Source organism: Netta rufina, assembly GCF_964035555.1.
Source record: "Netta rufina genome assembly, chromosome: 3".
Classification (NCBI taxonomy): Eukaryota; Metazoa; Chordata; class Aves; order Anseriformes; family Anatidae; genus Netta; species Netta rufina.
Window position 1 is genome coordinate 20,198,481 of NC_140125.1, and position 16,552 is coordinate 20,215,032.

The window sequence follows — 16,552 nt, forward strand, 5'->3', positions numbered from 1 at the left end:
TGCCCCATGCCTTGAGGCCGAGAAGCCTGTGACAAGCAGCGCTGCGCCTTCCCCTTGGCGTGACCGGAGAGCTGAGGGCAGAGAAAGGCAGGTGTCTGGTTTCCTCCCTATTTCTTTTCATCCATAACCCCTTGTCCTTGCACCCTGGGCTCCGACAGCATTGGGAACATACAGGCTTGCTGCACCCCCCATTCCCCAAAACGTATTGGCTTGGTGAGCCCCCAAACAATAGGTTTTTGTCTACATCATCACCAGCGAGACTGTCAGGAGAGGCCCCCCTCTCCCCCTCCCGCTCTTCTCCTTTTGTCTCCTTCAGTCGCCGGGGTCGGGATCCGCCGCCAAACGCAGACGGCGGCTGCTTTTCCAGGCCCCAGATGCCAACGCGTGGCAGCATCTGGCCGCTTGGCAGGCGCGGGGCAGCTGTGCCGTGCCGTGCCGTGCCGTGCCGTGCCAGCCACGGTGCTGCTTCTCTGGGCACATGGGTCCCACCGGGGAAGATGGGTGACATCCGCGAAGGGACGGGGATTATCGGGCACCGCAGCCGCCGTCGGAAGCGGCGCCGTCTCCCGACCCTGTTTTTTTTTGTCCTGTTTGGCGGCGTCTCGTGTAACCTTACCTCCTTGTGCTGAGAGCATTTCGGGTGCCTTAAGGCATGGAGCTCCTTGAAAGAGAAATACAAATCACTAGAAATGTAGAGATAAAACCCTCTCCTTGGAGGCCATGTGTTTGGCATGGGAAACGCATGATAACAGCTTGCTTTAGAAAGGTGACATTTCCACTGAAGGCTGAATAATAAAAAATGCATTCTAAAAGCCGAGCTTTCCCCTGTCTTCTGATATATTAGACTTTTGTGATGAAGACAGCTTCTGGGACTGGGGAATCTGCTGCTTCCTTGAAACACATGCGTGGGATCTCTCCCCAGCCCTAATGGGTGTTGCACGTGGCTCGGGCTGCATTAATGTGGCAAGCTCTATTAAAGGGATCGTCGGTAGCCGCTTGCGAGCCGTGAATCAAAGCTGCTTTTCCCCAACTTTGTTTTAGCTCCGGCTCGCACACCTAGACAGACTTGCCTAGGGTTAGGTCTCGTTTAATATGAAGCTGGGTAGAAAAGATTTGGAAACGCTTTCTTCATTTTCCACTTTTTAATTCAGAACTCGCTGGTGAAGGACTCTAAAGGGATGGGGAAGGAGGAGGCAGCGAGGCAGCGTACGGAGCCCTCCGAGGGTGGTGCTGAGCCCGTGCTGTGGTGTTCGGGAGGGGAACGGCTTCGATGGCAGTCAGCTGCTCGGCTCCTGACACCATGCAGTATTTGCTGCAGACAGGTGTAAATGCCGAGACTGCGTTGACAAATGCCTCATCAGTGCGAGGTAGTTAAACCTGCTTGTTTAATCAGTTGTGCGCTGTTACGGCTGGGGTTTCCAAACAAGTAAGCTGCTGCTTCAGAATACGGTGCATACAAAGGCTGCACATCTCAGAGCTGCTTCACGTGGTATGTTCAGGATGCCCTTTTTATTCAGAGCCTCTTAGAAATACAGTACCCTATCTTTTATTATAGGTAATCCATTTCTTTTTCTTTCTTTCTTTCTTTCTTTCTTTCTTTCTTTCTTTCTTTCTTTCTTTCTTTCTTTCTTTCTTTCTTTCTTTCTTTCTTTCTTTCTTTCTTTCTTTCTTTCTTTCTTTCTTTCTTTCTTTCTTTCTTTCTTTCTTCTTTCTTTTCCTTCCTTCCTTCCTTCCTTCCTTCCTTCCTTCCTTCCTTCCTTCCTTCCTTCCTTCCTTCCTTCCTTCCTTCCTTCCTTCCTTCCTTCCTTCCCTCCTTCCTTCCTTCCTTCCTTCCTTCCTTCCTTCCTTCCTTCTTTCTCTCTCTCTCTCTCTCTTGCTGTCTTGCTCTCTCTTTCTTCCTTTCTCTTTCTCTGTTTCCCCTTCTTTTTCTTTCCTTCTTTTCTTCTTCCTTCCTTTCTCCCTTTTTCTCTAGAAAAGGAATAATTCATTGTTTTTGAAATAAAAGACCTGGAAACTTGTTTTACAATGTGGAGATAGGCCACCAGTGCTGGCACGGCCCCTTTTGTGGTCCCACACCTCGTCCTGCAGCACGTGCGCGGAGGCACGTGAGGTTGTGTGTTTTGGGATGGCCTTTCTGGCACAGGGATGTGGAACCCGTGCTACTGATCGCCTCCTGCCCATAGCTCGATGTGGCTTTTTGACCTCCCTCCCCTTCCACAATAATATCCGCCTTCATACCAGCATACTACCTTGTCACATTGTTGGCCTCATCTCTGGAAAAATAGTACCTAAAATTAAAGATTTTCTTCCGTTTTGGAATTTTTGAAGTGACCTCTGTCACTTAAACAGGGAGAGAGTGGTGCAAGTCAGGGCTCCTTTCAGAGTGTCAATGGGAAACGAAATGGAGATGCCTTTGGAGACTTTCTGCAGACCCTCTTTATGCTGTAGTACCTCTGTAGCCCTTTCAAAATGCTTCTGGTATGTGGATAATTTTTTAATCAAAAGGTTCATTGCTGAGGGCTGATCAAAAGAGAACACCTCGCTGAAATGTGAGCCTGTTGTTTAGTCAGACAAAAACTTAAAACTGAAATGTCAAGTCAGTATTTAGAGAGAGACTTGTGTGGTGTACATTTGTGAAAAATCCTGTGTACCTGCTGCAGGGACAGCAGATAGTATAAACACGTACCCTTATGAGTGTGCTCCAGCTTTGTCTATTGCCCAGGACAGACAGACAGACTCATCTGAAGCTTTTGGGGACTGGACAGCTTCAGTGGTACTTCCAAACGAATGGCCTCATCCTCTCTCACTATGTGTATGCTTCTTGTGTGATTTTTTTTTTTCATTTATTAAGTAATTCATTTCATGTTGCCTTTTATAACATAATTGATATGACTCTCAGTTATTTTTCAGTTTTCTTTTTCCAAGGGGATTTGGTTCTGACTTGCCTTCTGGCCTCCAAAGGGATGGTTGGCTGTAGAAATGGTGGCTTTCGTTCAATTCAAATGTTTTAAAAGCTTGTACCCTTCTTTTTAGCACAACCCCATATCTTGTATGTTGAGGCCCAAGAGCTGCACAAGTTTGTAAGTCTAATGAAGATATTTCCAGATATATAAGAAATACTTTTAAAAATCACCTCAGCATAATGAGGAACTTTGCAAGTAACACAAATTCTCTCGGCTCGGGGCACAAGGCAGCCTTCAGCTAGAGGTCTTTTTAGGTGGAAACTTCCCCTCTCTCCTTTATCTTCCATCCTTATAATGGGAGTAGCAGCCCATCTTTACATACAATTAATAAAATAGCTTAATTAACTCGGCCAATTAAACAATCTCTGAGTGGATGACTGCCACAAGGACCAACAGACAAGTTAGCCCTTTGGGGGGGTTGCTGAAGAAAGGTAACGGCGGAGATCTGACACAGGGGGCTGCATCTGGAGCCCTCCTCCAGAGCAGAGGCAGCACAGAAGGGGCCTGGGAGCAGGTCAGGTTTCTTTTGGTTTCCACCTTCCTGCCCTGCTGTTTCTGATGTATCTGGTGTCACTGCTGTTCTTTTAAAGAGGACTTTGGGCTGCAGACTAGGCTAATCCTTCTTCTGATGTAAAAAAAGAAAGGTCCCTATACCAACCAAGCATGAAGTGTAACTCCTGGAGAGGAACACCAGGCCTCAAGGCTGGTGGAGCAGAGAAAGAAGCCTGCTCTGTGTTCAGAGAGCTGTGTTTTGCTGAGTGAGGTGTATGTAATTTATATCCACCATGGCTTTCCCACTTGCTCATCTTGTTCCCCAGTGAGGAAAAACAGGGGATGAGAAACCCCAAAGTGCTGGTGTTCAGGTGTCTGCGTGGTGGAAGTCCATGCAGCAGATCTGCACTGAGCAGTGGGTGACCACAACCACATACCAGACCCCACAGCACCTGCATGCAAAGGACACCCCGGGGAGGCCACCAGGCCCACCACCACTCCCTCCTCACCGGGAGGCCTGCGAGGGTCTCCAGCAGGGGACCGTCACCGGGGAGCGAGCCTTTTCCCCTTTCATATGAAGCAAGATGTACTGCTCCTGTGTGCCTGTTTGCACAACGCTTATTTGTTATGGCCCTTAATCAGGGCTGGAGCAAATACACCTAAGGAAAACACAATGTGTAACAATGGATATTTTAGTAATTAAATTTGTAACTCGTCCTCTGAAGTCTTGATTAAACAGCATTAAATGTCACAGTGCTGTGTGAAGTATCCATTACCAACAAAAATCAAAACAGGTATAAAAACCACTAAAGGCATTTTGCCTGGAGTGGTCAAATTTCAGTGCAAACACAAAGGGTCAACTTGTGGCACTTGGCTTCTGTATTCTGCTCGTAAGCATCTCGGCATATTTGCTTTGCTCTGTCTGTCGTTTTCCTCCTCTGTTCCCCTCTCCATACATCAGTGTCGGGGAGTTCAGACATCACAAGGGCCGGTGGTTTTTTTTATTATTATTGTAGTGCCTAATGTGGAATTTAGCATGAGCAACACTCCTTCCTGTCGGTACTTGGAAACTCTTTTGTGTTACGTCCGTCCTTTCTCTGAAGTAATCGCCCAACTATTCCTAGCAATAAAATATTCCTCTCTAGCCCCATCAGATATGTTAGAAAGATTAGTGGAAGATCTGAAGGCCCAGTACAGCTAAGTTAAACAAAACTTCCACAGGCTTTAATGTACTCCTTTTATTTTACTGCAGATACTGCCTGAGGACATAGTATAGGAAAAAGACACCCAGATACTGCCTGATAGAAGCAAGCAATGCACTTTATAGCAAGGCGACACGTCTGAATGATGTTAGGGCATATGAACGACCTGCCAAGGGAGAGGAACACAGGGAATAGGAGCTGTGCATATCTATATCTTTCTATTTTTTTTTTTTTTAAATTAACTTTAAAAACACTACACTGCAGATTTGTCCAAAAATGTATTACAGTGCTGGCAATTGGACCTGTATCTCCTGTCAGCTGGAAAGGCAGTGAAGCTCTTGCATTGCCACAGCTGAGGAGCTGAGAAGAGAAACCATTTTCAGCAAAGCAGCTTAAAAACCTTACGTGGCACCGGTGCCTAAAATGCACTTTGGGGTAGGGAAGGTTTTTCTAAAATATTTGATATCTACTTGACTAAAATGGGAGAATTTGTTTCCCTTGCTTCCTGCTGAGGGACCAGTTGAAGCAGAACTACAACTCCTGCTGAGTGTTCAGAAGGCCTCAAAGCACAGAGAACCAGCTCCTTGGTGACATCAGGCTCCAAGGATGAAACTTCTTGTCCTTTGGCCTTTCTTTGGTCTTTTCTCAGCAGGACGGAGCCCAAAACTCCGGTTTGGGCTTGGGAAGTGGAGGCTGCCCCCGAGGAGGCGATGGCTCTGCCTTGGGCACCTCCTCTGGTGGTGGGCCAGGTGCCCTGCTTGCTGCCCTGGCCCAGGCTGCCAGCTCCTGCAGCTTTGTCTCAAAAAAAAAAAAAAAAAAAAAGTTTACTTCAGTTTGAGGGTATTTTTGAGCGCTACTTTTTTTTTGTTTTGTTTTTGTTTGACAGCCATGACAGCCTCTCCTCATTATTATGGAAAATATAGGGTTGGTGGTAATTACTATCTGAGTATGAATGGGAGCAGAAGTGGGCATAGCCTGCTCTGGCCTTTCTTTGACAAGGTATAACTTTCTTCTGAATTTCTGTGTTAATTAATGCTTATTTAAAAACCACTTTAATTGGCAGTAAACACCTCAACTTTTTGTATTCATTAAAATGCAGCCATTGATGTGTGATGGATTTTTTAAAGCTTAATTAACTTTCTTTCTGTATATATAACCTATAATAATGACAAATACTGGAAACTGCTTTTTTTTCTTTTTTTTTTTTTTTTTAATTCCCCCCCCATTTTTGGACCTCCCCCTGATATTGCCATCACTTGAAGAAAGGCCATAAAATGTGCCCTGGCTTGGCTGGGTCTGTGAGGAGTGGGGACAATAACACAGCCCCTCTGGGAGCTCCTGTCCCACGCCAGCCACTGGAGCCCAAGCCTGCGGCTGTCCCTTGCACCCGAGCAGAAGCAGGGCTCCTTCTCCTGCACCTTCTCTGCCTGCTGCCATCACCTTTAATAAAATTGCAGCGTGAAACTTTTTCTCACTTTGGGCTACGAAATTAGACTCCCAAATTACTTTTGCGTGTAGGATGTTGGTACTTTCTGAAGCACTGATCCTTCGTATACACCAGAATTTGCAAACAAGCATAGCGCAGTACAGGGATTCATGCAAAGCATGCAGTTTGCTTGGTTCAGCTGTTGCACACAGATCATTTCTTGGGTTTCCTCTGCAATTCCTGGTATATTCTTACACAAGGTGGGTAAATCAGAAGGTTGGAAAGGGGAAAGCTGGTTTGGGAAGGCACCTGTACTGAGTTCATTTGAACTGCATGAAACCATTCAATTTCCAGAAGTGCTGAAACCTAATTGCCACTCTGTGCTGATGGACATCAGTCTTTATAGCCACAGCTTAGCATTCAGCGAAGCCCCTGCTTTTTGGAGGTATGTCTCAGTGCAGTATTCCTTTGGGGACAACCAGACTTGTCCACCAACTTTTCACATAGCTCCCTGGTTGGCTGTGGTCAGATCAAGACTCTTTATTCCTTATGCTCTCACTCCCATCTAGCTCGAATTTGCTCCATCCAGCAGGCAGGGATCAGGCCTGTGGCTGCCTGCATTGGGAGCTATGAAGCTTGCTGTGCCTTGGCTGCTGGGTAGGTCTTTTCTACAGCTCAGGAGGAGGGTAAACAAGAAATGCATCCATTAAGAGCCTGGTTTCTCTCACCAGCTCAAGGTAAGTCCATCAGGGTGACAATATTTAAGTATCTTAAAATATCTGTTCATCTGGTTAAACGTGGATGGCATGCGGGATCTGAACGTTAATGCTAACTTTCTTCCTGGGCTGATTTCAAGGCTATCATTAAAATAAAATGCTGCTGCCTGTTAATTTGACCATGTCAATAAATAAAAATGTCCATAACAAGTGTATGAGGCTAATTAGGATTTTATGGCTGTGTTGTTCTGGTTGATAGTTGTGCTGCCGGCTTGCTGGGTCTTTATGTTTCAGTGATGTACACCTCATTGATGCATAACATGTAACACCTGTTGATGCGTTAAATGTTCAGTCCTGGCAATTGGCCCTCACATCATTTCTGGGTACAAGAGCTCTGTGTAGCAGACTGCAGGTCTCATAATTAGGCTTCCCTCGTTTAGAAGAGCTTTTCTTAAATGACAACATAAAAGCTTCTGAGGACCTGATGAAGTTTCCTGGAAGTTTGTGAAAAAGGCCAGCCCTATTTGCTGTTGCAAAGGGGTCAGTTTATAGCCGTGGGCTGGCTTGGTCCTTGTGGTAGTTCCCTGCAGTGGGATGCTGAAGGCTCAAAGCACGGCTGCTCTTCCTCTCTCAGCACATCCCAACAAGCACACAGCACCAGCAGTGCTACCATTTCCTTAGGTTGTGGTGCCATACGCAAAAACAGGAATTCTGAAATAAAACCAGTATTCACTGGATCGAGGACCTGTCCATCACTCCTTTTCAGTACCAGGCCTGTCTGAGAATCACATCTGTGTAATAAAAAGCTGTGAAATAATTTTCTTGAAGGTAGAGTTTCCTGCAAAGTCCAATTAGTTTCAGTCTCTGCATTGAAATGTAAAGATTATGCCTGTTTTACCTTTGTTTAGTTGAACTGCTTCAGCAGATCTACTTGAATTATTGTTCTTAAAATCCTGTTAGTGTCTTAGTTTTAACGGGATTTTTGGCTGTGGCTTGCACAAGCCCATTTAACACCATGCTTAACTAGAAACATTATCTTTTGCCTGGGGTGCTGGCTCCCAGACTAAGCTCCACAGAGGCTTCTGTCTGGAGTGGCAGAGGCTAGGAGAGGCTAGGAGAATCAGCCCGTGCTAATGAAGGGGGTGGTGGTAATCACCTCCAGGTGATGGCAATTTTGGCCACATGCCTTGGGGTTTCTGTTCCATGGGAGTGAACGCATCCCTCTGCTACATGTTGTAAGGACTTTAGACGTATATCATTAGAAATATATTTCTAGAGATATATTATATGTATATACATTCTATACAAACTGTAAAGAGATTCTATGCAAATATCTGCTACACTGACAGGACAATATTACCCATCAGAAACAAAAAGCAGGTAAGGAGTCCTGATTCAATAAATGAATACAAGAAATACAGATATATGCACATATATATGTATATAGATATAAGGCAGCAGTTTTTTCTCCCCCACCTGAGCTCTGTCATTCTGTACCATTTCAGAATTTGATATAGAATCACAGAATCACAGAATCACAGAATTTCTAGGTTGGAAGAGACCTCAAGATCATCGAGTCCAACCTCTACCTAACGCTAGCAGTCCCCACTAAATCATATCCCTAAGCTCTACATCTAAACGTCTTTTGAAGACTTCCAGGGATGGTGACTCCACCACTTCCCTGGGCAGCCTGTTCCAATGCCTAACCACCCTTTCGGTAAAGAAGTTCTTCCTAACATCCAACCTAAAACTCCCCTGGCGCAACTTTAGCCCATTCCCCCTCGTCCTGTCACCAGGCACGTGGGAGAACAGACCAACCCCCACCTCACTACAGCCTCCCTTGAGGTACCTATAGAGAGCGATAAGGTCACCCCTGAGCCTCCTCTTCTCCAGGCTGAACAAGCCCAGCTCCCTCAGCCGCTCCTCGTAGGACTTGTTCTCCAGGCCCCTCACCAGCTTCGTCGCCCTTCTCTGCACCCGCTCAAGCACCTCGATGTCCTTCTTGTAGCGAGGGGCCCAAAACTGAACACAGTACTCGAGGTGCGGCCTCACCAGAGCCGAGTACAGGGGGACGATCACCTCCCTAGCCCTGCTGGTCACACTGTTCCTGATACAAGCCAGGATGCCGTTGGCCTTCTTGGCCACCTGAGCACACTGCTGGCTCATATTCAGCCGACTATCCACCATCGCTCCCAGGTCCTTCTCTGCCTGGCAGCTCTCCAACTAATATATATATATATATATATATATATTTTTTTTTTTACTCAGTGGTGGAAATGTGTAGGACAGCAAGGACTAAAACAAAGAGGGAGGAAGACCTGAAGAATGACTTTCAACAAAAGGTAGGTGTATTCTGATGAGGAATTCAGATTTTGCTTTTCATTGCTTGTTTTTTGGCAAAAGTTCTCTCCTAAAGGAAAGACCACATTTTTTGACTAAAAAACATCTCATTTGGTTTTGCCTGTGGTTTGCTTGTTACCAAGATGTCAATGACTCATATTCAGAGGTAAGTTACGTTGACTGCCATGGTGCCCCAACTAGCAAGCAGGCAACCCAGCCCAAACACCAAGTTTTACAGTCCAAAATTTGAACCCCGTATCACCTTCTCTGCAAATTGATTTGTGAATGTATGATGAGAAGAGCTGCTGAATGGAACAGGTCAGAACTGTTCAGTAACCTGACCTGGAAATCTTTGGGAGCTTCTTTTTTTCCAGACTTCAAAAGGTTTCCAGTCAGTTTCTCAAGCACTAGGATTTAAAGATGTAGTTTATGAAAACACCTTGAAGATTTCCATAAACAATTTCTTTCTCTGCTAAATTTGTCTATCATGTTGTTTTATTTTGTTGCTTGATATGTAAAATATTTTCATTTGTTCAGTGCCATCTCTCTAATTAGACACCCAAATCATATATTGGCACTTCAATAATTTTTTTATGTATTCTTTTTTTTTTTTCCTATGTAATGGGTGTTTTCAATTTGAAAATTTCAGCTTTCTATATACATATAAGCTTACTTTGCTGTTTTCAAAACATCAATTCTGAAAGAGCAAATGTTATAAGACAACACACGTGGTGTCCATTTCGAGGATCTATCTTGTATTTCTTGCTTCCAGAGAGCATGGACCAAAGGATTTTTCATGATCTATACCTTAAACTTTTCCCTCCCTCAGTACCTTCCTGCTATTAATTCCCTTAAAATATCTGTATTTGGTTTTAGTGGTTGCCTACCGACAGACATGGAACAGAGCTACGTACACTTGGTGCCTCTTCCAGATGTATCAGTAATCTTGACACTCTGGAGTTTAGCAAAGCGGATGTTGTACACTTTTTGTCAGAGAATATATTAGCAAATCAAAGCATTTTGCACACAGCTAAAAATGTCCCTTTTTTTTTTTTTTTTTTTTCCATAACAAACTCTCCTTAAAAAATCCTCATCCCCATGCTAGGAAAAGTGGAAAATTAGAGGAGAGAAAGTCAGCAGCAAAAAAACTGTTGGATTTTTTACCAAATAACTTTTACCAAAATGAAATTTTTCTATAAAAATTGATTTTGTTTAACAAGCTATTTTGATTTGATTATTGTTTTTATTTTTCAATGGCAAGTTATTTACTGTTTTCTTTTCTCCTCATTGTGTGGCCCTGGGCCTTATTAAATGTGTTCTATTCAAACCCTGCTCTGAAGACAGAAATATTAATTTCCACATGGGCTTTTCTATAGAACTCATTGCTATGGTAACTGAATGTTTCATAAACATTAATGAACTTATTTTCACTGCACTGCAGTGAGGCATTGGGTGGTGGTATTATCCCCATTTCATGATGAAGAACTGAGGCAGAAAGAGATTAAGTACAAAAGTATTCACTAATTTTAAGTTCCCAATCTGAGATGCATGCTCTGATTTTTCAGAGGACTTTAGCTTGTTATCTGTTCAAAGCACAGCTCCCATTGCTGTCAGCTGCAGCTGTGAGTTCAAATTTCTTTGTGCTTTCTTTAGTGGGATAGAGACTGCTTTAATCCCGTTCATACACGGCCTTTTTAATTTCTTTCCTCCACGATAATCAGAAAGAACTGAAACTTATTAGGTAGTGGCCACATCCCCTTTCTACATGTTAACTGAAATGACAATACTTTACATAATATTATCCAAATACCAATTCATAGCTTTGGTGTTATAGCTAAAATAAGAAACAAACTTATTTTAACTTCTCAAAGATTAAAAAAAAAATAATTGCTTTTTGTATAGTTTATTTTTAACATTAACAAAAGAGAGAAAAAAATCCTGGGAGTCAGTTGTTTTGAGCTTAATCTGGAGGCTAGTGATGGAGCTACAAAGAGTTAAATTGGTGTTTGGAATCTCAGATCTTCATCCAGAGTAATTCATTTAAAAAAATAAATTCTACTATCCCTGAAAGCAAGGATACCACTTGTTTGTGGGATTTACAAACAGGTGAATCAAATGTTTCAAACACACCTGGGCTTTGGCAAAGTACAGGTACACAGTCCTTGACCTGAAGACATCCCCTTATAGGAAGGGGTTTAAAAGGATAGTATTATGCTTTTAGACAGCGGCGCTTTATAGTGGCTTTGGGTATCTTGAAGATCCAGCCTTCAATTTGCATCAGAATATATCATGTGGACCCATGGCTACTTATTTAAATCTAATTTTGCAGTCTCCTGTCCCATTCTTTCCTTCAGGCCTGCAAGTATAAACAAAATGCAAAGTTTACTCTCAGATCTTCCCTGAGAGATTTACTTCTGCAGCAAACTTTCGTAGGTGTTTTTCTGAGGCAGTGGTTTATAAGCAAGCACTGACCCCATCTTAGCCACAGAGGTGCAAACAGGCTGCTGTAATACCATGTTGTTGAATTTTTCTTCCAATGCGGAATGAAAGAGAGCTTGCCCTTTTCCTCAAATCTCTCCCTGATCGAGAGATGAGTGAGCTGGTAACTACAATATCCAACAGCTTCACCAAGTCGAGAATGCGATGTCTGTGTAATAACGCTCAATTTTGCACACTTCAAATCCATTAGTAGCAATTACCTTACCTGAGGTGTTTTGAGTTAGTTTTAGCACAGCATTCTTGCAGTTGGTAGATAATGAGCATAATAATGTATACAGCATTTTCAAGTCTCTGTTTTTAGCTACAATAATGCCATTAGGATTCTATTTAGCAAATGTGTGCTTCATGTAAAAAGTTAAGACTTTTTTGTTCATGTTTTTCCCCCCACCTCTTTCCTTTGCACCTCACGTCCCAGTCTATGCAGCGCTGGTTTTCCTGCAAAAGCAGGGAAGTGTTTTGGCCACCGTGTGTGTGCAGAAGCAGTGGGGCCTAGTGCATCGATGCAAAAAACAGGGTGCAGGAGAGCAAGGCTTTGCCCTGCTGCAGCCTGCTGGGCACCCCAGGCAAGCCGCATGTCTGTGTTCTGCTTTGTCCTTCTTGCCCATGAAATGGGAACGCTGATGTGCCTGCAGCACCCTGTGGCAGCTGCCCTGCTGGTGGGCTGTGTGGTGACAAGAGGTGTAGGCTGAAGAACCTTTCCCTAGGGGTGCAGCTTGGTCCTCCACACTGGGGATCCTTAGGCACCATGGATGTGCTCCTCTGCCACATTGGGCTCTTTCCCTCTTTAGAAAAAGGATTTATAGCCTACATAGGGAATTACAGCTGGGAGGAGCACAACCTGGGCTGGGGGATGTCTGGGGTGGATAGTAATGTAAAGGGGGCTGCAATGCAGAATGTCCCAGGCTTGCCTGTTTCCCGATGTAAATGGGGCACTCAGCTCTGGTTTGGGTGGGATAACCCTGCCCTTGCTATGGGCTGAGGAGCCACCCCAGAACACCTCCATATCCCTCTACATCAGGTAAGTCCCACTGTCCATGTAGGGATGTAATTATTTTTCAGGAGAGCTTTGGGTTGGGAGAACCTGAATACTGCTGCATAGCCGGGGTTTCATTCCCTCCACCCAAGGAATAGGAAAAAAAGAGTTCTGATTTTGGCTGTCATCCGAACCAGAGATGCTCCTAAGCTGTCCCCTTCCCCCTGTAGTTTTCTAAGATACAAGATTTCTTTGGTTTTATCTTTCCATAGAATTCCACACCAGAGAGCAAGAAAATTGCTGGGGAAATATAATTGATGCCTTTTAGATGTCACTGATTAGGTCTCCAGCACAGATCATATCAGCACGTTTAAAATCACTCTAAAATGTTACTGTTCTCCTTTTGTATTAAACTGATTTTTATTTTTATTTTTATTTTTACTTATGTTTTAATGAGCCATGCAAACTTCAGAAGCAAAAGAGTATTTGGGCAGCCACACAAAATATTTCGGGAAACCAACCTTTATTTGCAGTTGATGTGTTTAGAAACAGACGAGGTAAGAGCTTGGAGAGCCTTTGCTCTTTTAAAGGGGAACTTGTGAACAGGTCTCTGGCAGAAGTGCACCTTCTCTCCAGCTCTTTTGAGAAAGCCAGTTCATCCTGGCTTATGTGAGAGATATATTTCTCACTCTTCAGTAGCTGGGGGGCTGTGGGGTAGTGTGATGAAGGGGAGCAGAGCTCTGCTGCCGTCCCATTTCCCTGCCTGCAGAGCTGCCTGCAGGCAGTCAGGCCATGACTGTTCCTAGGGCTGAGTTTTTTGCTCACCACCTCCTGTCCCCTTCACTGCGAGCATGACTGTCACCTCCATCCGTCTGCTGCCCCGGATGTCTGCTGAATTGACAGCCGAGCCCAAAAGCTGACCCCATCCGCAGCCTGCAAACCAAAGGGGAGCTGGCGGAGGCAGATATCACCTCTCAGTCACAACGTGCCCGGGCTGCTCCGGGGGCAGCGCAGCAAAGCGCTGGCCCTGATCTCCTTGCGTTGCCATCACCTACCCTGAAATTAGTAACAGCGCATCCAAGGTTAGCGGCAAATTCAGAAACCCAAGCCACGGAGGAGGAGGGTGAATAAAGGACGGTGGCTGCGTACAGTATGAGTGGTTGCCTTAGACAATGCATGACCTCTGAATTAGAAAGACTGGGATTAGCAAAGTGCTTTTTGCGTTATTGGGCCCGTTTACAAAAAACGTTAGTCCTAATTGTACGGTACCACAGAGCCTTAACTCGAGCACATATTGGTTTTGTAACCTGATCCCCATATAAATTGTAGTCGGTGAGAGCAGAACAATTAGTGCCTTAATCTACTGGAACTGCACAGTATCTTTAAATCTGAATTTTCCTGATCGTTATGGGTATTACAAGAGTCAATTAATTTATATTTCACACAGAAATGTAATTAAATCCCACGACAACATAACTGTGAAGCGGATGGGGGGGGACGAGGAGCATGGAGGGAAAGGCTTTTCCTTGTGGAGCTGCCATCAAACTTCGCGGCGTGTCGTTAATGGAAATGAAATGTGTCCTGTTTTGCTTTATGAAGTACAAAGTCTGGTGTGTGTGTGGGGGTGTTTTCTAATTTCGTATTGAGCAGCAGAGAGGTCACAAAAAAGAGTTTGCTGCTGTGTACTTTCAACTCAGTCTGCAAGAAAATCATATAGTGCTTGCTAACCAGTGTAAGCACTTGGAAAAGATGAAGGCCTTGATGTTGCGGAGAGCCCAGCGCCGGTAGTTGGTCACCTAAGGGAATCCACTTATGACTCTATTACCCAGTAAATTAGCAGAGTGGTTCAGTCAGGTATATTTATCATGAAGAGAACTGAAGATAATTAATACACTGCATTGAATGCAAATTGCACCCACAGCACTTATCTCATTTTCAATTAGCACAAATGTTACAGCACTGCAGGCTTGTTATGGTTTTACCATGGGCTGGGTAATTAATTTCTGTGAGCTACATATCAGACACCTGATAATGCCGTTTATTAATAAATGTCACCCCAGGTATCTGTTAGGAGAGGTAAATAAATTAAATGTTCAGTTGTCTGCCCTGTGCAAATCTATTCTTACACCTCATTGCATCTTTTCACTTGTTTGTTTATCAACGAGAATGACTATGGAGATTACAACGGCAAACAAAGGAATATGAGGAACAATAATCTGTGCCGAAAAGCGGCGTTACTCCCAGAGGCAGCCCAGCCGCCGATGGCAGCAGCAGTGCCATCGCCGTGCTTCTGCCCGCCCGGTGGCCGCTGAGGTAACCCTCCTGTCAGGGGTACCCTGTCCAGCATGGGAGGGAAGCCGAAGTACCCCCAAATCCTCCATTTTCAAGGAATTTGACAGGCACATGTCAGTATGTACTGCTGTCCGTGAGCTGTCCACCAGAGCAATTTAACTGCCCCTGCCAGAGACAACATTTTAGGCCGTAATGGCTGACTTCCACACAGCCCCCCACGCTACTTATGTTCATCGGCTCCTGAGGTAATTTTCTGTATGCGCTTTTCCTTTTCCTCACAAAACTTGAGAAAAGGAGTGAGGGCGTGGGTCAACCTGCCAGCTTGTACCCACAAACTGGGGGACGCAGCCATGCAGTGTGCTGCCACCCCCAGGCTGTGCCATGGCCCTGGTGGAGGTGATGGCCCCACCATTTGCCTCAGGGCCAGGGGTGGCATGGCATGGGCTGTGGAAGGTGCTTCTGGGGGCTGTCCTTGCCTCGTGGACAAAATAGTATTGATAATAGTGAGAATGAAGCAGCCAAGTGTTCTCTGATCTTTTCCATGCTTTGGAAAATGAGGGAAGTGTGAGGTGGAGTGTTTTTGTCAGGCTGGCAGAGGGTAAAGCTGGGTAAGGTCCTGCTGCAGGAATATGGTAAGGTCAGGAAATGCCAGTTCCCCCAAACCCAGTATTTTTTTCTTGTGAGTGGGTAGATCAAATCTGGCAAATTTTATGACCAACTGTTGCTTTTAAGTTTCAACATCAGCCTCATCAGCTTTGTGTAGAAAGGTTTTTTCCTCTCATTTGATTTTGAAACTTCAGCAAGTCACACTAATAAAAATACTTGAAAATGCTCAAAATAACCTGAGCTGAAAAAAAAACCAACCAACCAACTGAGTAAAAATCCCCTACTAAACATTAGTAAGGCTGTTAGGGTTGGAAAATGTACATGGTTGGACCAAACCTGTTGTGCCTCCCAGCTTCTCTGCCAGCTTCTTTTGCTTGGTCTGTTCAAAGAGTATCTTGCTGCTTCAGTGTTCACAGCAGAGACCTGTACCACTGGAGATGGTGGTGGCTTTGGTGATCCCTCTCCCCAAGGAGGGTCACGAACAGGTACCACTACTCAGCTTAAGCAAGCTTTACTTAACCTGTTTTAGACCATGCAGAGCTGGTTAAATTAAAAAATCCGCACTGCATGGGTGCAATTCTGCTGATAGAATGATGCCTTATTGTAGTAATTTCGTATTGCAAATACAGAATCAAGGCAAGTAGAGCTGTACAGTGTAAATACTTGTATTCTGATGTACATTAAGGAGTTGTACTAGTTTGAATGCACTGGAAAAATAAATATCTCTAACTGATCTTCATATTAACAGAAATCTGAGCATAAACTAATCTTCAGTCTTTCCCAAGGATAAACAATAATTACAGCAACAACAACAACAACATAAAGATGAAATACAGCACTCAATTCCATAGATATAGGCATATTTAGTAATAGCTCCGTTATCAGTGACTTCTAAGTTAGCTATGGGAAAGGAAGCCTCTAGCAAGTGACTCTTGCCACAATAGTTTAATCAGTATGAATTTCAGCAAACACTGCTCTTAGGCAAAGTGTTTTCATCCTTTATGCAGATCTTCATTACATTTCATAGTTTTTATATGGTAAAT